This window comes from Camelus dromedarius, chromosome 5 (genome assembly GCF_036321535.1).
Source record: "Camelus dromedarius isolate mCamDro1 chromosome 5, mCamDro1.pat, whole genome shotgun sequence".
Classification (NCBI taxonomy): Eukaryota; Metazoa; Chordata; class Mammalia; order Artiodactyla; family Camelidae; genus Camelus; species Camelus dromedarius.
The window spans coordinates 34,747,900-34,771,266 of record NC_087440.1 but is presented as its reverse complement, the minus strand read 5'-3'; the positions used below and the strand labels follow the sequence as shown (position 1 = coordinate 34,771,266).

At 33.5% G+C, this 23,367-nt stretch overlaps 1 long non-coding RNA gene and 1 other non-coding gene across 2 annotated transcripts in view; both read right to left on the bottom strand.

Annotated features, from left to right (window-relative positions):
- LOC105094197 (uncharacterized) overlaps nucleotides 1-23,367 on the bottom strand; it is a 1,056,246-nt gene that overhangs the window by 530,366 nt on the left and 502,513 nt on the right. The gene's annotated exons all lie outside the window — the stretch shown is intronic.
- LOC116153743 (small nucleolar RNA SNORA1) lies at nucleotides 10,875-11,010 on the bottom strand. Its single transcript, XR_004137625.1, has one exon. It is a non-coding gene; the product is annotated as a small nucleolar RNA SNORA1 (small nucleolar RNA).

Genomic DNA, 23,367 nt, shown 5'->3' with positions numbered 1-23,367 from the left:
CATGAAATAAACTTATATCATTAGGTAATTTTAGGGAACTTGGATTTCATGGCTAATGCTTTAAAAAATTATTAGCATTTGATTTTCTCTGTTATGCTCTTTTGTTAACAATGTATTGATATTAATCTTTTAAATATTGATGCTTCTTTAAGTATAATAATTAAAATTACTCAAATATTCAGACATTTTAAAAAAGCAATACTAAACCCATTCATGTTGTAAATTCTTGTTCTCATTTTAACATTATGGTATTTTTCATTTGAAATGACTTGTCTCATTTATATTAGGTTATTTTAAATGTTATTCCCTTGCTGAATCCATTTCAAAAATTTACTAGCCTTGTTATTATTGGTTAATATCTGAGAACTTTAAACTACTTAGTACAAAGGTACATATATATGACTTAAAGGATTTCAGAATCTTTAAAATCCTTAAAAAATAAACAATTGAAATGTATACATACATATATTAAACACACATTCACAGAGCCTGAGGTTTGGGGTGACTGATGAAATTACTAAAATTTGCAAACTAAAAGCCTAACTCCAGTGGTTCTAATAAGTATATAGAAAACATCTAGTTCTCCACTTGGATGGCTGCACATATGCATTTCATAGAGGAATCACAACTATCTGTTACATTCTCTTTTATGAATTTTAAACTCTCTAAGCAATGATGCATTTGACTGAGCATCTTCAGCATTCTCATTACATTGGATAAGAGCAAGATTAAAATGTCTCTTCACTTTAAAAATGAAACAAAACTTTGGGCTGGGAATTACTATTTTAAAGAAAGAATTATTTCTGTAGATTTTGCATTGGTTCAGCAGCAAAACTGGTTCTACGTTGTTTTGCTCAGCATCCTGCTGGTTGTTCAGTCTGTCACAATATATAAAATATCACTGCTCTGATATCACTGCAAGCTTTCCAAGCGATTGCATTCCAGACATAATTAAGAATAAACTAATGCCTTCAGACATGCTACTTTCTCCATTGCAAATGATCATTTTACAGAACAATACATTATATTTTTCCATCAGAGTTTGATTTACTAGTCATAGCTGGAGAATAAATTTGATCTGTTTTATCTATTGGATACTTTAGAATAAATTTCTACTTCCATTTAAAAATTTACTAATTTAAAGTTATATTACCTCTTCTTATCAGTTCATGTTCTCCTATAACCTTCAATTCCTCCTGAAAAAAGCATCTAGCAACTTTTCCACAGTTCTTAAACTGATTTTTAAAGATACGGTAATAGGTACCCAAATGGAAAAATCCTATTTTAGCTGCCCTTTAATAATGTGCTTTTAAGAGATATATTGGGGTCTTATAATTTTGAGCTGACTTCACAGAATGGAAAATTTCTCAGATCTTTTCTTGATATTTCAGGCATCAGTGAAACAGGGAAACACATGCTTTGTTTTTTTAAACCAAGCAAAAAAAAAGTGTTTTCTGAAGAGTACTCAGATGTGACTTCTGAAAAGCTTAGTTTAGAGACTCCAGGACTTCATTCTCACTGCCAAGGGCACAGAGACCATATTTCCTCCTTCTCACTGATTCTCAAGGCACAGTGTTTCATAGTGAATACCTCTCAGAAAGCATCACATCACCCTTCCAACTGTTCTCCTTACTGTAAGAAACACTGCATTCTCAAATTAACAGTTCTAAACAGATAACTTCTAATAGCATTAAAATGCTCCAAATTCAGTTCACCAGGGCTTCTCATTACCAACACATCCCTATTCTCAAACCTGATTATTTGGGTTAATAGAACTTATAAAAGATCCCACCTAACTGTGTATTTTGTGTTTGAACCCTCTCTGTACATCTGATAAGTGATGTCCCTAGCTACGCTGTGTGAGAGGTAATTAATAAACCACTGTTTTCCAAGCTTCACGATGTGAGAACCAAAGAATTCCTTTCTAGATCCCTGTCCACTCAATGGACTTCACGCAGTCTATTTGTTTTATCTTGATCATGGGTAGGTTTCTTAGAAGTCAAGCAGAAATGAGTCACCTCTGAAACTGAAGCTACCTTCTTTTAAGCCAGCTGATTTCACATATGTTTTACCTTCCAAATACACATAGACATTAAAAAATATATTTCTGTATGTGTTTAAGACAAATTTATAACTGCCCATAGGTAGAGTACCTGTATTTATCACATTTTAGTTGAAGTGAACAAACAGTTCAGTCAAAAGAGTATTTATTTCAACAGAATGACTTCTTAAACTAATTTTCATCAAGGCATTTAACATTTTAATCAAAGTTCACTGCTAGTAAAATAACAAAATTGTTCTAGCATGTAAAAAGATAAATTTGGTATTTTTAATATTGGATATATTAAAAAGAATTTAATCTTGAAAATTATATAATTTAGATACTTGGCTTACTCACATTCTATACCCAATTCTTAAGAAATTAAGCAACGTTCTAGCCACAAGAAAAAGAGTATATTTATGTGAGCAGCAGTTCAGTCAGCTGCCAGATTCACCCTGATTTATCTTTGTTTCAGTTTCTCTTCCCTTCTACTGCATACACTGAGTTTTGGTAAGCTATAATCAAACCACTTCTGCCTTACATTCTTTGACCCTATAGGCTTTTAAATTTATTTTATTGTTTTTAATTGTAGTAGTTGATTTACAATGTTGTGTTAGTTTCTGGTGTACAGCATAGCAATTCAGTTTATTTATATATATATATATATATTTATATATATATATATATATACACACATATATATACACACACACACATATATAAACACACACACACACACACACATATAGTCTTTTTCATTATAGATTATTAAAAGCTGTGGAATATAGATCCCTGTGCTATACAGTAGGACCTCGTTGTTTATCTCTTTTGTATATTGTAATTTGTATCTGCTAGTCTCAAACTCCTAATTTATCCCTCCCCCTGCTTTCCCCTTTGGTAGCCATAAGCTTGTTTTCTATGTCTGTGAGTCTGTTTCTATTTTATAAAAAAGTTCATTTGTATCATTTCTTTTAGATTCCACATATAAGTGATAGCATATGATATTTGTCTTTCTCTTTCTAGCTTACTTCACTTAGTATGATAATCTCTAGGTCCATCCATTTGTTGCTGCAAATGGCATTATTTCATTCTTTTTTACGGCTGAGTAATATTCCATTATGTGCGCGCGCGCGTGTGTGTGTGTATATATATATATATATATATATATACACACACACACACACCCCCGACACATCTTTATCCCTTCATCTATCGATGGACATTTTATAGAGTAGATCTAATAAAAAAATATATTAAATTGTTTCTCAGACTGGGGTATGACTGGAACCATGTGAGTTCACAAAAAAGCATGCTGAATTCAGTGAGACTCTGTCACTTTGAAAGACACAGGATGTGATTCCCTCATCACATCATGTGGCCAAAATCCCACTAAATTAAAACCTGGCAAATTTGTTTTTAGTTTCTTGAGTATGCCATGTTCCTTCGGTTCTCAAGGTCTTCATTAATCTTATTTCCTCTCCCATTCCATGACCTGGAATACATCTACTATCACTTCTGATCACCTCAATCTCCTCTTCACTCCACCTGCTCTTAGTTTTGTGCTTGTCCAAAACACACTCAACTGTTCCTTCAGAGCAACTGTCACACTATGATAAATTTGCTGCTCACTATTTTTCTATGTCTGCCTTTCCATACATGCTTTAGTTGCCAGTAATACTGAACCTGTGTCTATTTTCTAATCACTTGATTACCAATAAATGGATGTTCCATAAATGGTTAGCTAAAATGTATTCAAATAATATAGATACATTTATACAAGCATTTGAGATGGAGATTCATATTTTTCTTCACCTTTCAGCATGATTTTTTTCAGCAAAAATAAGTCTAAGAATAGCCTGGAGTAACTATTATTACCATTAACAAAATATTCAGCAGATGCCTACTAGTTAGGACGCATTCTGTTGCAAGAAACAACGATTAAGAATTCAACTTTCAGGAATAAGGAAATTTGCCTTATGTGACAAGAAATTCTGGCACAGAAAGAATCTAGACTTAAGTTAACTCAGTGCTCAAAACACATCCCAAAGGCTCCAAGTTGTGTTCAGCTTTAGAATCCAAGGTGTTTCCTTGGACTAGACAACTTTGGCAAATCTAAGGGTTGCTTCCAGAAATGAAGGGAAAAAAATCAAAGAAATAGGTTTCATTTGTATACTTCTCTTTGAAGCAAAGACACAGCCAAGTCTCATCAGCTGGAGTGATACTATATGCCTCCAAGAAAACCATTCACTAGTAAGAGGAAAGGGACAGCCATGATCAGCTTAGAGCAGTCAGGACTGACTCTTAGAGCAAAGGATTGTGCCAGCCTCCCCTGAGGTACAAGATGTAAGGAGGAAATGGGATAAAACAAGTTGTTTTCTTTTAGAAAGAAGTAAATGGTTTGGGGGGAATTAAAATTAGGTAGGTAGTGTCAGACTTAGTGACCTAAAAATGTAAGGTCCTAAGGTAAATAAGATAAACTTTTTGAAAAGTAAAACAATTTCTTCTATCATTTTACATTTTTGCCAAAGAAAACATTAATTTAAAAAGCATATTATGTTCTTTTATATTCCCCAATACGAGATACAGTTTTCACCTTGTAATTTGTGTGAGCCATTTTCTTCCCTTTTAAAATGGAAGGTAGTATGGGCTTGATGTTTGGACAGGGTCATGCAAGAAGCAGGGGGCTTGACAGGAAAAGCTAAGGGGAAAGACAGACAGTCTGTAAAATTACAAAGGTGAACAGAAACAATGTGTTCTGTCTATAATATATAACAAAGTTATAACAATGAAGTGTCTTTTGTTTAGGTAAAAAATAAAGACAGACAAACAGGGACAGATAATACCCAAGAAAAGCATTAAAGTCTGACATGGAATGTGGAAATCCTTCTTTCTTCTGAGGTGACTTTAAAATAATTATAAATTTCTTATGATTCCAAAATAAAGATTCTACTTTTTCTCTTTTCCTTTTTTAAAAAAAAAATTAGCTAATATTCTAATGAATTTAGTTGAAACTGAATGTAGAGTTCAATTAACATGTGTTCCTTGTAGTCAAGAATATCACGAAAAGCATCTTAGCATGATACTAAAACTCAATATACATATAAGCAGGGAAGTTAATCACCATCATTACCATTTATACTCATTCTGATAACTGCTGAGTCTTGCAGAAGTAAATTACATAGATGCTATAGAACAGCAAAAAACATTATATTCAGCAGAGAACTCAAAATAGCTTAAGCAATATCAGCCTTAGATTAAATAATTCTTTCTGTAAAAATTAAAAATTAGCACTAAGTAACACTAGTTTTATCATGGCAAAGATTTCAAAAAGCTCACTGGTTGATACTGGGTAGAAGTGTCCTGCTGTGATAACTATTACAACTGCTCTGACCATTGATAATTCAAGAAGAACATACCCACTATAGACACTGTCCAGATTCCTTCACTTCTACTCTATTAGTCTTCCTAACTCATTTCAGCCCTCATCAGCATATCTCCTTAATGATAGCAGAGAGAATGAGGCTTAATATAAATAAATCGTCAAAGTGACTCTGGTAGATTGACCAAAGACTTCAGTTGGATAACAACTGTTGATTACAGCATAACATTCAGAAAACATTACTGCAGGAGTTAAAATTTTAAATATACCAATAAATTCAAGTATAAATTATTCAAGTGATGTATTTCCCTTGAAAATTACAAAATATTTAAAGAATGATACAGTGACAGGAACACCGCATTACAAGAAATCAGACGAGTCTCCTGTAAAAATGGGGTCTTGATTCTCAAGTCAGTGCTCTATCCTGTTATTATTCCTACGTTCTAGGGCACAAAAAGGAAAAACTATGTCAACTTTTAACAGCTTTATTGAGATACAGTAAAGGTAAAATATATTGTATATATTTAAGTTTTCACATGTGTACTATCACCACTGACATGGAAATGAATACATCCATCACCCTAAATTCCCTATGAATTTTAGAATCAGCTTTTACGATTCTGCAATAAAATCTACTAGAATTTTGATAGGGATTGAACTGAATACGTAGGTCACAGTAGAGGTGTATGCCATCTTATTTCAGTCTTCTGATCTATAAATACAGAATTTTCCTAATTATTTATATCAATTTCTTTCAGCAGTGTTTTATTAGTGTAGAAGTCTTATACCTCTTAGATTACATTGATTCTTAAGGATTTTATTTTTTTGATGTTATTGTAAAAGAAATTGATTTTAAAATTTCTCTTCAGATTGTTCATTGCTAGTGTGTAGAAATACAAGTGATTTATGTAGGTTGACCTTGTATCCAGCGACTTTGTTGGACTGACTACTAATTCTAGCAATTTTTTATGGATTCTTTAGGATTTTCTACACATAGGATCATATTATATGAAAATAGAGACAGCTTTACATCTTCCTTTCCAATACGGATGCCTTTCTTTTTCTAGTCTGATTGCTTTGCATAGAAATTTCAGCACAATGCTGTACATCAGAGGTGAAAGTAGGCATCTTTGTCTGCTTCCTTAAGGGCAAAGCTTTCAGTTTTTTCACCATTGAATAGCTATGGATTTTTCATAAAAACTCTTTGTCATGTTGAGAAATTATCTGTTACTCCTAGTTTTCTGTGTGTTTTGCCATTTAAAAAAATTTTTTGTACATTATGATAGTATGTTAGATTTTGTGAAATGTCTTTTCTGCATCAGTTGAGATGTATTTTTAAAATCCATTCTATGTTGATTGATTATTTTTATACTGTGAACTACCCTTGCATTCTTGGAATACATTCTACTTGGTCATAATACATAATCCTTTTAATACGCCGCAGGATTTGGTTTGATAGTATTTTGTTGAGAACTTTTGCATCAATATTCATAAAAGATATTGAAAAGACTTTTAAAAATATTTTCTTGTGAAGCCTTCAGTAATGGCTTCACTTTCTCATGAGTGAGTTAGGAAGCTTTTGCTCTTTTTCTGGTAAGACTTTGATTAGTGTTGTGAATTCTTCTTTAAATGTTTGATAGAATTAACCAGTGAAGCCATCTCACACTGGGTTTTTCTTGGTTGGGAGGTTTTTGAATATTTATTCAATCCCTTTCCTTATTACACATCCATTTAGACTTTCTATTTTTTCTTTCTACAAGTCAGTCTGTTTCATGTAGGGTATCTAATTTATTGGTATGTAATTGTTCATAATACTCTCTAAAATCTTTTTCCTTTGAATCCATGTAAGACTATTAGCAATGTCCCCAATTTTATTTCTGATTTTGGTATTCTGAGTTTACCGCTTTTGTCTTTGTTCAGCCTAGCTAAGGATTGTCAATTTTGTTGATTATTTTCATAGAAATGACTTCTCATTGTATTCATTCTCTCTACTGTTTTTATATTCTCTATTTCATTGATCTCGATCTTCATTATTTTGTTCTGCTGCTTTGTGTTTAGTTTGCTCTTTTTCTAATTCCTTTGGTTGAAAATTAAGTTATTGATTTGGTATCTTCCTTTTTTAAACATAGGTACTTAGAGCTGTAAATTTCCTTCTAAGTGATGCTTCCACTGCATTCCGTAAGTTTTTGCATGTTTTGTTTTCATTCATCTCATCTAATTTCCCTTGTATTGTCTTCTTTGATGTTTTGGGTGTTTAAGAGTGGTTTATTAAATTATTATTTTCCACAATTTGTAAACTTTCCAGGTTTCTTTGTTATTGATTTCTTGTTTCATTCCATTGTGGTTGGAAAAGAAACTTTATACAATGTCAGCCATTTAATGTATTGAGACTTGCTTTGTGACCAAATATATGGTCTATCCTAAATAATGTTTCATGTGTACTTGAGAAGAATATGTAATCTTCTCTTATTTGATAGATTGCTCTATATATGTGTGTTAGGTCTCTTTTTATAGTGTTGTTCAAGTTTTCACTTTTCTAGTTGCTATTCTGTCCAGTTTTTGTATTCATTATTGAAAGTAGGATACTGAAGTCTCCAACTATTATTGTAAAACAATCTATATACCCCTTCAATTCTGTCAATTTTTATTTCACATATTTGGAGACTGTTAGATGTGTATGTTTATAATTCTTACATGTTCTGCATGAATTCATTCTATTATCAATATATAGTCATTTCTTATGAAAATTGTTTTAAATATACCAATGTATTTTACATATTTGCAAAGAATGTCTTTTTCTATACTTCTCTTTCAATGTATTTGTTTTTAAATCTAAAGTAAACATCTCATAAATAGCAACAGTTGAATTATACTTGGTTTTTTCCTTCCTATTCTGTCAATTTCTGCATTTTAAGGGGAGAATTTATTTACATTTAATGTGATTTCTGATAAGGAAGCACTTCTGACATTTTGCTATTTGTTTTCTATATACCATCTTATTTGTTGTTGTTACCTAATTTCTCTAAATGTTTTCTTTTCTTTAATTGCTTTTTTGTGTGTACACCATTTTGATTCCCTTCCTATTTCTTTTACTGAGTAGTCTTTAATTATTTTCTTAGTGGTTACCCTGAGGATTATAATTATCTTACATTATAATAATCTTGTTTGAATATCAATTTGGTTTCAATAGTATACAAAAATTTGCTCATATTTCATACCCACCACACACTATGTTGTTATTGTCACAAATTACACTTTTATAGGTTGTGAGCCCTTTGAAATGAATTTATAGTTAATATTTTATACATCTATCTCTTAAGTCAGACAGGTAAAAAGAGGAATTACAAACCAAACACAAAATAATATTGGCTTTTATATTTACCTATGGAGTTGTCTTTTCTGGTATTCTGTTTCTTCATATGGCTTCAAATTACTCTCTGTTGTCCTTTCATCTCAGCCTGAAGGACTCTCTTTGACATTTCTCATAAGGAAGGTCTACTAGAATAAGCTCCCTCTCTTTTTGTTTAGCTAGGAATGTCTTAATTTCTCCTTCATTTTTGGGATAGTCTTGTCAGATATAGAACTCTTGTTTGACAGTTTTTTTGTTGTCAGGACATTAAAGCTACTGCCCACTATTTCTTCAGATATTATTTATGCCCATTTTTCTCTCTTCTCTCCTTCTGAGACTCCCATTATGCATATGTTGGCACACTTGATAGTATCTCAAAGATTTCTTAGGCTGTATTCCTTTTTTCCTTCACTCATTTTTCTTTCTGCTCTTCAGATTGGATCCTTTCAATTGATATATCTTCAAGTTAGCTGATTCTTTCTTCTGCCTGCTCAAATTTAATGTTGGACCCCTCAAGTGAATTTTTACTTTTACCATTTTATTTTAATTCCAGAAATCTATTTGGTTCCTTGTATATAATTTCTATCTCTTTATTATTACTCTTTATCTGGTGAAATATTCTTCTGGTATGTTTTAGTTTTTTTTTTTTACCATGGTTTCCATTAGCCATTTGAGAATGCTTAAAACAGTAGATTTAAAGTATTCGTCCAGCAGGACCAAAATCTGAGCTTCCCCAGGGACAATTTTTTGTTAACTTCTTTATTCTTGTAAATGGGCACTATTTTCTTATTTTTTTTGTATGCCTGTTGCTTTTGTTGTTGTTGAATACTGGACATCTTTTATTAGATTAGATTAGATTCCTCCCCACAGCCAGGATCTGTTGTTGTTGCTTCTTGTGGTCATTGTTTGTTTAGTGTTATTTCTGAGTTACTTCTGTAAAGTCTGCATTTTCATCATACGTGGCCACTGAAATTTTTGTTCCATTAGCTTAGTGATCACCTAGTGATTTGAAAAATATTTACTTAAACACCTGGACCCAAAATAAACAGGAAAAACTGAGAACCCAAAACTCTCCCAGTCTTTGAACATTGGCTGTATGTAGACACTCAGTCTACAGCTCTTATCTCAGCCTTCACTTCCTGCTTATGTGGAGCCTTCAGAAAAAGGTGGAAATATAAGGTCTTCTCAGATCTTTTCTAAGCATGTGTCCAAATCTAATATATGTATGACCTTCTAAATCACACATAATACATGGGACTTTTTCAAAACCAATTCCTCTGTATATCTCCTTCTCCAATCTGCTTCCTATTCAAACTTTTTGTTCTGGCTGTTGCTTGCTTTAAATGTTACCTAATCCCAGGTGCCCAGGGCTAATTTCATTTGTTTTTTAATGCTTTCAACAAATGCTGCCCTAGAAATGATCTCAGTTCTGGAGAAGTTAAAAGGCAGACAAAATAAAGGAAAACCTTTCAGGGATCCTTCAGAGAACCAACAGACAGGTCATAAGACACAATCACAATTTTTGGAGAATATGGTCTGTTACTTAACATCAACTTGCACCAGGAATGAAGGCTGCTGTCTTCAAGGTTTCCCCAAGTTGGGGAGTGAGAAATAATTGAATATGTTAAAATCACAGAGGTCTCATAAAAATTCAGCTGTTTTACTTTTTCTTTGTTAAGCATTCTCTTACTTCTGTTAAATTTTTAATTAGATGCCAGAATTCAAAAAGAGTTTATTCTGATAGTTTTTGCCAGCTTATTCATTACTTCTGTGAAGACATGGAGTTTTAGAATTCCCAAGTCTAACAATTTCACTGAAGTAACTCTCGTTGTACCATTTTTAAAACAGGGGATGTTTTATTTCTTCTTTTCGAGTCCTTATGTTTTTTTTATTTTTCTTTCCTCATTGCAATGGTTCTAACTTCTATTACAAAGTCGTGCTAGAAGTTATCATTATCATGTGAACTAAGGGAAAATTTAAGTGGTTCATTTTTTTTAGAAGCACATTGCTATTTTGGCATTGGAAAATGAATACATTATTCCTTCATCATTTCCTAGTATTGAAAATTCTTTTTATATCCAATTATTATTCAACCTAACAACAAAAAATGTTACAGGTCTCATTGTCACCACTGCAATAAAATTACTGTGATGGAAGCAAAACCTGTGTTCTCAATGTAGCCACATTAACAATTTCTGGACACCATGAACAACAGTGCCCATTTTCATCTAGAATGAGGCTTAGTAGTTCACTTTTTTTAAACATCTGTATTTAATTTGAATAGTATAAAATTCACATTCAGTTGTATAATGCAGTGACTTTTTGTAAATTTGCAGAGCTGTCCAACCATAACCACATTCCAATTTTAGAACATTTCCATCAACCCAAAAAGATCCCTCAAACCCATTTGCAGTTACTCTCCATTCCCATCCATAGCCACAGGCAATTACTAATCTACATTATGTCTCTACAGATTGCCTTTTCTGGATATTTCATATTAAGAAATCACACTGTATGTCACATTTTTTTTACCTGACTTCTTTCAGTTGGCATAATTTTTTTGAAGTTCATCCACCAAGTGGAATATATTGGTACTTTTTTCTTTATATTGTTGAACAAATTTCCACTGTATGAGTATATCACACTTTGTTTATCCATTCACCAATTGATATACATTTGGATTGTTTCCAGTTTCTGATTATTATGAATAATGTTGCTATGAAAATTTACATACAAGACTTTGTGTTTAATTTATCTTGGACAGATACCTAGGTGTAGAATTGCTAGCTTGTATGATAAATTATGCTTTCCTTTCTATGAAACTGCCAAATTATGCTCCAAAGTGGCTGGCACAATTGACATTCCCATAGAAGAGGATAAGAATTCCAGTTTCTTCACAACCTAATCAGTATTTGTTTATGAAGTGGTATCTCACTGTGTTTGCATTTCTGCAATAACTAATAATGCTGAGCATTTTTATGTCCTTATTTTCCATTTGAATACATTTTCCAGTGAAGTGTCTATAAAAATCTTTGAATTTTAAAATCTTTACATTTTTAACTGGGTTGTCATATTGAATTGTAAGAGTTATTTAAATTTCCAAGATACACATCCCTTATATGACATGATTTGTAATTGGTATGTGATTTATAATTATTTTCTCAAAGTCTTTGGTTCATTTTTTCATTGACTCATTGGTGTCTTTTCAGGTGCAAAATTTTTCAATCCTCAGGAAGTCCAATTTAATTATTTTTCTTTACGGATTACAGTTTTGTTGTTGGGATTAAGAAATATTTGTTTACTTCAAGTTTACCAAAATTACTCCTGCGTTTCCTTCCAAGAATTTCAGTTTTAGCTCCTACATTTAGCTCTATCTTCCATTTCAGTTAATTTTTGCATACGGTGTGTGGTGTAAATTTAATTAACTTAGTTCTGTTTTCCATTTTAGTTATTTTTGTATATGCTTAGTTCATTATTCTGCATGTGGATATCTGATAGTCTCAGCACCATTTCTTAAAAACACAATCCTTTCTCCACTAAATAGTCTCAACAATTTTGAAAAATTGCCTTGGTATCACTGGTAAACATCTTTAACTATCTTTAATCAAGCACATATTATTTTTGTTATAATTATTGATGCTGTTATTATTAAAATTACTCTTACTATTATTACAATCAGTTTTTGTTAGCATGTAGTATACTACCTTATGTTAGCACAAGGATATTACAGACTCGACAGTGTTAACACCAGTTGCTTCTATTTAAAAAGCACAAAGCCAAACACCTAAGTTATTTACCCAATTTTTTTCCAGAGCTAGAATAATTTTTGATTTATACATATTTTTTATAATCAGAAGCTCTTCATATAATACAAATGCTGTTCCCTAAGTATTTAAACTTGTTTTATACATTCAAATTATAAATAATGGTGAAATAAATGCTTGAGTTATGTATATGCCTGTATACACACATATACATGCACACGCGCACACATAGCTTACTGCTACATACTGGATACATAACAGAATATGCTACTGTGTACCCTGATAATCTTCTCCTTCAAAAGAAAAGTATGAATATATTTCCATGTCACTTGTATTCATAGATATTATTTGTGTGGCTTCACAGTGTTCTATAATGTAGAGATTGCAATATAATTTTATTAATTTCCTGTTTTTAGAGTATTTCTCTGGTATCTGTGTCTGCATGCCACTCTTTTAAAATAGACTGTTTCTCTAGTTTTCTGGTATCTCTTCAATCTTCAGTTCCATATCCCAGATATAATTTCATAAAGCCTCGGAATCTAAATAGGATGCCTTTACCTTGCTGTTCTTTTATAACTGCTTTACCTATCTTGAGATTCAATCATCATATTTTCTTATATTCAGGCCAAGTTGACCAAGCAACTACCTAAATTGTCAACTGGTAACTCAGAAATAATGGAGTGTGCATCAGTGAGTTCATACCAATCTTATTTATTTTTAAAGTAATCTTTTTTGTGTGGGGACTGAAAAGTGACGTCTTATAATATTAGAAGTTACTTATGTTAGTATTGTCGTGGCATTATTGTACTAAACCCTAGTTTTCAGAGTGAATTTTTACCTACTCTATGTCTCAAGTTTTGACACGTAGGCACTGGTCAAAATGGGTTGGTTATTACCTCGTCTCATAATTTCATATGTGTTACACATTATTGGTCATGTATGAAAATGTATACAATAAATATTTAAATCTTGTAGTTTGTTGAATAATTAGGCAGTATGGATTCAGCCTCAACAGATAGCTATAGTTCTAAATATTCTTTAAAATTTACTTTTCAAAAGAAAAACAGTTATATATAATCTGTGGGTGTGTGCACATGCATGTGCGTAGGTGTATCATACACACATACCCAGAATGACAGAAAGACAATGAGGACCAGTCACATTTTTTATTTCTTCAAGACTAACTCGTTGGATTTTAGAAAGGTAAAATAGGTCAGCTGTTACCAGACATTTAAAAATACTTTAAAGATATTAGTTTTAAGGAACATAATAAAAGTGTCCTCTTGGAAAGATGTGAAGCAGCTTGTCACATTAAAGCTCTGAGAACTGTGCAGAGCTGGGTATTTCTCTATGTTACTAAGGAAATAACAATTATACAATTATAATACTCAGATCACTGCATCAAAAATTTTCATTTTATGTCAATATTTTCACTCTTTCTCTGTTCATTTCTGGTTGCCTTAGAAGAGAACAGTTATTCTTTGTCAGGTTGAGGGCATTCAAGTGAACCAAAAGGTCAATCTAATTAAAAAAGGGAAAGAACTTCAAACCACAAGGGGAAAAAAGATCCAGCTAAATGCCAAGGAATTTATATTACTGAATGTATGAGGTAAACAGTCAAACAATGAGATGAATGCACGAAGGTGTCAAAGAGGAAAAAAAAAGTAGAGTCTGTGACCTTTAAATTATTTTTTTTGTAAATTAAATGATATTTACTCCTTGAAAGAGAAACACTGCACATTAGAAACATTTAAAAATACAATTATTTTTTATTATGTCTTAGTTTTGGAAAGCTTTATTTTCCTAAAATGATTCACAGAAATATTTATAAACTATTGGGTAGGGAAACTAGATTAAAAGGTAGCAACTGCTCTGAATGATTCTTCCCAAGGACACACTTAATAATTTTAATTTTTAATCTCTGCAAAAGCTATCCATCTTTTCAAACTGCCCCCCCGCCCCAAAGTACTGTTCAAAACACATTTTCACTTTAGTTGTTTCCTATGCCATCTTTTTTTTTTTTTTACACCCAACATGAAGCCATCCAGTAGTGAGGATACAATAAAGGGTGACATTATCTTCCTGTATTACCTAAACTGGTAGTTCAACTGACTACACTGCAGTCAGTCACCAAATGATTTTAATGCATTTTAACAATGCAGTTTGATGTTTTATGATAGTCTATTGATAATTACTAGTTCATCAGGGACTTTAGTGTCATGGTGGCTGGGAAGTGAGACATTCCATTAATAATTTTACCTCTTGTTAAATCTACTGGTCCAAGCAAACAATACACTGGATTAATCTTATCATCAATCATTTTGTGCCTATACTTTTAAAAATCATAGGAAAAAAAAAGTGTGGTGCCTCTGCAGATTGATGGTCTTTGGTACAACCTGGTTTATGAATAACCTAAAATACCCTTTACCTTTTCCTTTGCCAAGTCATTTTTAGTTGAAACAGGACTGAGCATCCACTGCCGAAGTGCTAGTTTTAGGCTCACAAACAGATTCTGAGGCAAAACATTTCTCCTGCTGCTTTCATCCTTTTCCTCAGTAGTTCTCCCTGACTGCAATTGTCCTAATTTTCTAGATGAACACCAAAGTTCCGCACTGTGACTAGCACTGAAGTCCTCGGCACTGCACATTCAGTTAGACCCCAGCAAACTAGCTAGAAGCCCACAAACCTGACTAACTGCTCCTACTTCTTACACAAGTATCTCAAAATCCTGGGTAGTGCCGACCTAGTTCTTCGTATTTGATAGAACCATGGATTTGCCTCTGCTCTGACTCACAACCTGGATAAACACTAAAGGTGTTTATGATTGTTTGAATTACAGTGGCGCCCATTCTCTCATGCTGCAACTGATCGCCAATGAGAACCAGCCTCTGGATTGGAATTAGCTCCAAACTAGTCATGTGTTTATGGAGTGGGTTTTGGCCTAGTCCTATCTATCTATGTCCTATGTCACTTTCCCGCTGGATTGGTATATGTTGTCAAAGTATTAGCATATTTTCTGCTGATGATTTCAGTTTTAAGGCATAACCAACTAACATTTTCACTAAAAATAGAAAATCAATCATAATGTGGTTGATTATGTGTATAAATAAGCCTTGTCAGTTACTCTCCACACTATTACATCTTATAGGAAAGCATTTCTGAGGGAGCATTTTTCACACAATATTTTTCATGTCAACAAGCAACCAAAATCAAAGAATTCAAAAATAATTGGAATAGTGATGGATTGTCATGTTCCTTTTTTATTGTGGAATTAAATCCCTTTATCTTTGATAATATAAAGTGAGGACATGTATACTTTTCAAAGATAGAACCATTTCTGTAAAGCAGTATTATATCCAAGCTAATGTGAACATGGGAAAACATGATAAACTGGCTACATTTCAGTAAAGTTCTCCCATACAGAATATCTTCCTTTAAAGGAAAGCTACTGATACGCACTTCTCAAGTCCTCTGGAGAGCTTATAGAGGCTCTTCTTTACTGTGAAAGTACTGAGAGATTTAGATTTCCTTTCTGAACAGAATTAAGTCAGTGTAGACCTCATGATGTTAAGATCAGAATATAGTTTTAATTTTTCAAGAGATTCTAACCTTTGTAAAGATCCTGAACAGGAAGCAGTAATACAAGGATGCAAAATATCAACTTCCCTTGAATATTTTCTCTCATCATTTTAACCTCCAGTACTTCACATGTATTAGGCAGACAACATGTATTTTTCATGTGAATTGATTGTAAATGTTTTCAACTGGTCCATACAATTAATGCTGTCAAGCTCCAGATTTGACTATTCTTGGAAAGCTGACTTCTTTTGATGTTACAGTAAGCAGAAGCCGAAATATTTACCAATGGTTCTTTATACTTTAAAATCTACCTTCTAAAGTGAAGGAGCACTAACATTCTATGACATTCTATTCTTAGACAAGGCACTAGGAGAACCAAATTATAATTTGTCAATCTCTTGATAAGTAGGGCCAGAGTAGGGGGAATTAGCATTTTAGTGCATTGGACTTACATACATCAATGATATTTGGAATGTATGTTTCTGATATGAGTTACACTTGGCTCTTGGGGTACAGAACCATCTGTCATGGGCAGGTTGAAAAAGTATTCCCAAAGACACTTTTTCAGTGGTTTTCTTCTTTTTGTTTTGTTTTGTTTTTCCCTGAGCTTCTACCAGCATGTTCTATCCCCCATCCCTGATCTACATATTCTTTCTTTAGGTATTTATTTCTTATGTATTTATTTATGCATTAATAACTTTAATAGGATTGGGCCCAAGCCTTTCCCTATCTGGTCTTGACACTATTTAGCCTCCTAAGGAAGTTGCCTCTCCCTAAGATGACCACTTGTTGTATAATCATGGTTTAATTCATATATCCATTATATTGATGGTCTTACTAACACCTCACTACCACCCTACAGCTATATAACTCGGTGTAAATATATGCATTGTGAGGATCTGACATCATGATTTCTTATACCAGGCAATTACTTCTAAATTGAAAGCAGGAAAGAGTGGCTAAAATTTCCTTTTTCTGATTTCTGTTCCATAAGCAAGACAAAGATATTTAATCATGTAACATTTATTGTTGATTAAAAACCTTTATACGTATAGGAAGCTACCACAAAATATTAAATATTTCTAAAAGTTATACTTAAATTTCTTCCTGATCTGCTTAAAACACACACACACACACACACACACACACACACACACACACACACACACCCCTCAAGAGACTCAGTGATTTTCTCACTTCTTAATACGGGTTTTTTTTTAAAACTATATAATCACATTTACATGTTTACTAAAAAATTTGTCACAGTGGGAATAAGTATTTTACAGTTATATGAGACTGACAATTTACAGAGGAAATGAGGCACAGTAGAATGGAAGCACCTTCTAGGGTTGACAATTTGCCAAGAGCACAAACATAACATTTTTATATGTGCTATTCCAAGATTTTAGTGTATTAAAATAGTAGAGTTCTAATAGAATACTCTCCAGTTTCTAGAGCTGCATATCTAACTTTTCTGGCGTCCATCTAGTTCTCAACCTACAGAAATAGCTGGGAAATGCCTTAATAGATAATAAAGAATTGTCACATATTATACTCCTAGATCTGCTATTTCTTTGGAATTTTAATTAACCAACAATCCTTGCTTACTTCTCTTGCCATAAGTTCTGTAAATAACAACAGCCAATCTTTGGCTTTACTTATTGTTGTTCACGGTGAATCATGTTGGCACTGACCTTAGAGCCTTTTCAGAGGAATACTAATCTAGATGTGCACAAACTGCAAAGCAGAGGCCAGACTCCCTGGGATCTCCACATAAAAGGGCTGCACATTCATATATTCCTTCACTAACATATGCACCAGCTTCTAAATCTCCATCTAAGTTTTTCACAAGTGATGGGGCCCAGGGCTGATTGTTACTACTGCAAGAAGAGGAAAACAATATTCTATTTTCCATGGGTCTGTAAACCAGGATCCTTAATGTACTGAGGACTAGTTTTATCCCTATTGTAGCAAATGTATCAGACACTGAAACCAGCATACATTGCTTCATTTGTGTTATAGGTAGCATGTGATTATTACTATTGTGATATTAATATCCTTTCACATCATTCACTGAATGATATACTAGGTTTCTGAATTTTCATGAAAATAGTATGACTGAGGTATAATTTTAAATTCTATACAATAAACTTGCTTTGCTGATATTAGCATTTAAAGATCAAAGTAATCCAAAGATTATAGATAAATTTGAAAAGTAGAGAAAAGTATTTTCAACAAAGAAATAGAAAGAAACATACAAAATGTTTCATTTCAAATGTGTTATTTTTAAAGTAAGTTTTCTTTTAGGAAAGCAGCAAATATTTAAAAAGATGAAAGTATCCATAGCATTCATACTTTTAGTAACTTACTTTGATTTAAAGAACACTGGAATTTATTGAAAAATAAATGTTACTTATTTAAATGTTACTTTAATTAAAAATTCTCTTGGATACATCTCTTACTGACAAAAAAAAAAAAGAACACTGGCATTAAGCTAATAAAATAACACATTGTATTGCATGTATACATTTTGCTTTGTTTGTCAAAGATACTTTTAAAAGACAAGACTTAGCTATAAAACTAATTCCATATAATGAGAAAACAAAGGTAATCTATTTTCCAGTGATATTTAATGTGTAACAAATATTAAGGTAATATCACTAGTGTTAACAATTAGCAGATTATTATGTTATTCTGGCCTTAATAGAAAAGAATAACAATCTACAACTTTCACAATATTGCAGTAAATTAGTGACAAACATCTTAAAGGTTTAAGTTATGACTTCCAAATTTCTATGCCAGACATTTTAGAAAATGGCAAAGCATAATCTAAGCTCCCACAGAATAATCCATCATTTCTATTTATCTATAGAAATCTGAAAGTAATTTGATTCAGGGACAAAACCCAGCTAAACCCTTAAAAATTAATAATACACATTAATTGACTGAAAAGAACGGCTTTAAAAATTGCCTTTGTAATTCAATCAATTGATAGGAAAATGTGCTAGATAAACAGTTGCAGACAAGGCATAAAAAAGTGAATTTTCAATTGTTCTTTAGATCAGGAGACATTCAAGAGATTTTTATAACTGATGATTAACATAATTGGCAAGTTTCAATTTCTCTGTTTGCAAACAAGCAGCTTGCATTTTGAATTTGAGATGTGGGGAGAGAAATAGCAGTTTTGACTGTGAAAATCTGCTAATGAAAGCTGCTACTTCATGCTCAATGCATAGAAATTGCATAACTACTGCAGTGAATTGATATTCTCACACCACAGAACTTCACAAAAATACGAAAGAATGTACTTCATAGCTTACTACTTCTCAAACAACTACTACTGAAGAAGAAAGCAGCTGAACAGGCTAATAGAGAAATGCTGTTAGTGAATATATACAAGGAAGACAAAACTAGATACTTTTAATTCATGATAAAAATTTCAGGTACGTAAGATGTCTTCTTTCTTCTCCTAGATATATAGAATTAATAATCAATCCAATAGTAATATTATTAAAAAGTAGTCCTACACCAGATCAAAGATAGATGTAAACTATTAAATGGCAAATGGAAATGTTAATACAAAACTTGTTGGGGTCAAAATGTGTATTATATCTATGAGTGTATTAGAAAAATTACCTACAGAAATCAGCTGCTACTTTAATACCTGTACTTAGTATACAGTTAGGGATAACTAACAATATACAACTATCTCTTATAGGAGATTAACTTTAGTTTTTTTTAAGTAATACCAACAGCAGTTAATATTTTAGTTATAGTAACATCACCATCATCAAAATAGTTAACAATATAGATTGAATAATTTATCATAAAAACAAAATTAAAAACTGTTATTATCCCTAATTAACCTACGAGTAAACTGAGACAGAGATATTTAGCAAGTTGATTAGGGTCACAGAGCTAATAAGTGATAGACCCAATGTGTATATTTGGCAGTTTGGATCCATGAAAGACCTAATGCAAATGATTTAGCACAACATTCCATTGTTTGAAATAACAGCTGGAGCAAGGCAAAGAATATGCTACTGGCTCCTTTTGTTTCCCGTTTAGTCAGGGACTTTTCCAGCCAATCATATACTTAAGTAGCAAAGTGAAAGAAAAAAAAAAAAAAAAGAGGACAGACTTTGCTTAAAAGTCACAATAGATTTCCACTTTCAAATATGATGAAGAATTATCTTGCTTCAGACCAACACTATCAGCTAGAAAAAGCAAAAACTAATGAAACAAAAAGAAATACCTGAGAGAATTAAAGCCATCAGGAATGAGAGGCCAAAATCAAAGAAAGAAAGCAACCACAGAGAGGTTAGTCAATATTCTGCTCACCTTCCTTTCCCTTTGCATTTAATAATTCTTTGTGCAAAGCGATAGGCTGAAGTCCATGATTAGGATGTAGGCAGAAAACCAGATGTACTAACAATCTTGCAAAAAAAGACTTAGAATTGACCTTTAAGAGTAATAATCAAATCTAGGAAACAATGAAGTAACAGCTTTATAATGCTGAAATAAAGCCATTGTAAGACCCTATATACAGTAAAAAAAAAAAAAAAAAAAAAAAATCCTTCAAAAGTAAAAACTAAATAAAAATATTTGCAAATGATTAAAAACTGAAAAATTCACTACCAGAAACCTGATACTAAAACAAATATAAAATAAATGTCTTCACACAGAAGGGCAATGATCCCAGAGTGAAATGTAGAACTCCAGGAAGTAAATAAAGAGCAAATGAAAAAATACAGATCATAAATAACAAATATAACAATGTTTGCAATATATGCATAATTTAATGTATGGCAAAAGTAGCTAAAAGAGAAAGTCAGGGTAAAAGTGTTCCAAGGCCATAGCATTATCTGATAAGTGGTATCATTACATTATTACAAGTCAAGGATGCATATTATAACATATAGGGTAACTACTGCAATACACACTCTGCTAGAAAACCATTAGCATGACCTTTTACACTCGAGATGTAAATAGACTATCCTAGCTCAGTGTCCTTAGCTTTAAAGGAAGGCAGATGACAGAAGACTAAGGATGTTACTCGGGCAGCATCAGTCATGCTTCTTCTGTGGGAATTCTCACAAAAATCCAGGGGTAATTCTCTGGCCTACCAAGTGAAAGGTTAGGAGTAAGGCAACATACCAGAGTATGGAAGCAACTTTATCTTAGAAGCTGTAGGCTCCCTATAAGAATCCTTGGGTATAACTTTCAGATCCCTGCAAAAACAGAAAACAAAGCAAACAAACCAAAAAACTCTCTTAAGATGTCATTCTACTCAGAAGGAAAATCAAAGCTGTGTCTTCCAAGTGGTATTTATAAATTAATCCATGTCCCCCAACTCCCAGTCCAGCTGCTGGGGGTTTCCTAGTTAGTCCGACAACTGAAATACTGCTATCATAGGCCGCTGTTAAGCGAAAAACAGCTAAGTGAAAGTTAACCCAAGGTCAGTTTCCCATATAGAAAGAGAGTTTTGTTAACACTATACTCACAGATATGAAAGGAATAGTAACAACTGAATACTAAAATTCAGTTGATCAAGAAGACATCACGGAGAGAAAAAGAGGGATGAAAATCCAGTGGGACAAAGAATAAACAAATCCTAAGATAGCTGATATAAGCCCAAAGTTATAAGTACTTCAGTTAAATGCAAATAGGCTAAATGTTTCGGTAAAACTTGTAGAATGAGTTAGGAAATAACAATACCTATGGGCCACAGATCACGATGGCAAAACAAGAAGAGAAGGTGCTCACCTCCCCCCATGAACACAGCAAAAATACGTCTACACATGAAACAATTCTCACTGAAAACTAACTGGAAACTGGCTGAAGGACTCCTGCACAACCAAGAAGTTGTAAGAAAGATATACACCTAATCAGGTAGGAAGGGAAGAAAAGCGATCAGGTAAGGACCTGTGCCCCTGGGAGGGAGCGCAGAGGAAAAGGAAGATTACAGGGGTGGACACCTGCACTGGGAATTGAGCAGTGCAAGCCAAAGCCTGCATACCCTGTCACGGGGTCCTATGTGGGAAGAACACGCCCCCTTGGCTGCCAGGAGGATCACTGGGATTAACAGAAGGAAAAGCCTAGACTGTTCATGAGGAGCATGTGAACATACAGACATGCCCCCAAGGCAGGGCAGAGAGAGATCTGCTCTGGTGGCTGCAGGGTTTCCTGTGACAGCAGCTTGCCCAAGCCCAGCAAATGCTCTACACCCACTCGCTCATGTCATAGTGCGTTACTGGATCTGGGGCAGCCAAGATCAGGAAAGGACTCAACTGTGGGACACAGAGGTGACCCAGTTCCAGGGAAGAGTATCTGGGATTGGGGGCAGCAAGTGGCAGTGGCCAGGCTCCTCTGTAAACAGACAGTGTATGGGGTCCTCAGAGAAAGAAAACCAGGTATGACTTTCTTGACATAAGAGAAGCCATTTTTGGCCTAAGGTATTTTGTGATCTAAGCCTGGCTACAATGCTTGCCCTTAAACAGGTTCCAATGATGAATAATGTTAAGAGAACAAAAGAATGCAGAAACAAAGGACTGTTATCAGGGAAGAGAAGTACCAATTGCAAAAATAATACAGTTGTAAAGACTCTCAGTTCTCTTTAAATGGTAAAGATTAGCCTGAAGTGCTCAACCACCAGACCAGATGGAACCTAAGGGATGATTTTGACCTTTTCTGACCCTGTTGACTTCAGGCAACTAAAGTTTGGACTCTGTCAACCACCCAAGATCCTAAATGAATATGCTTGTAACCTTAGCTTAAAATTTCCCCAATTTTGCTGCTTGGGGAGACAATGCTGTGGGAAAGATTCCTCAGTGTCCTCTTTGCTTGCTGCGAGTAATAAATCCTTCCTTCTCCTGATCTTTGGCTTGGTTATATCTTTTGACTCAACATCCAACAAAAGGTGAACCCAGTTTTGGGGTAACAGGTCCTTGAAAACTGGGTTTTGGTAATCTGGTAACGTAATCTGGTAACAGGTCCAGATTTCTCATGTTGACCACTCCACCACAGCTCACCCCCAGCATATGCCAAGAGGCCATGTGGGCCCCACCTGCACTGCAAAGAGATTCCACACCAGGATAGGGGCAGCAGAGGCTGAGTATAGTGATCAGGTGTGAGGAACAAAGGGGACTTGCACCGAGACTGTGTCTGAGTAGAGTCATGGATGCCTGCACAGAAGTTCATCAGAACTGTCCACAGTGGACACAAGCTGACAGCCTGCACAAGCTCCACTTGCATC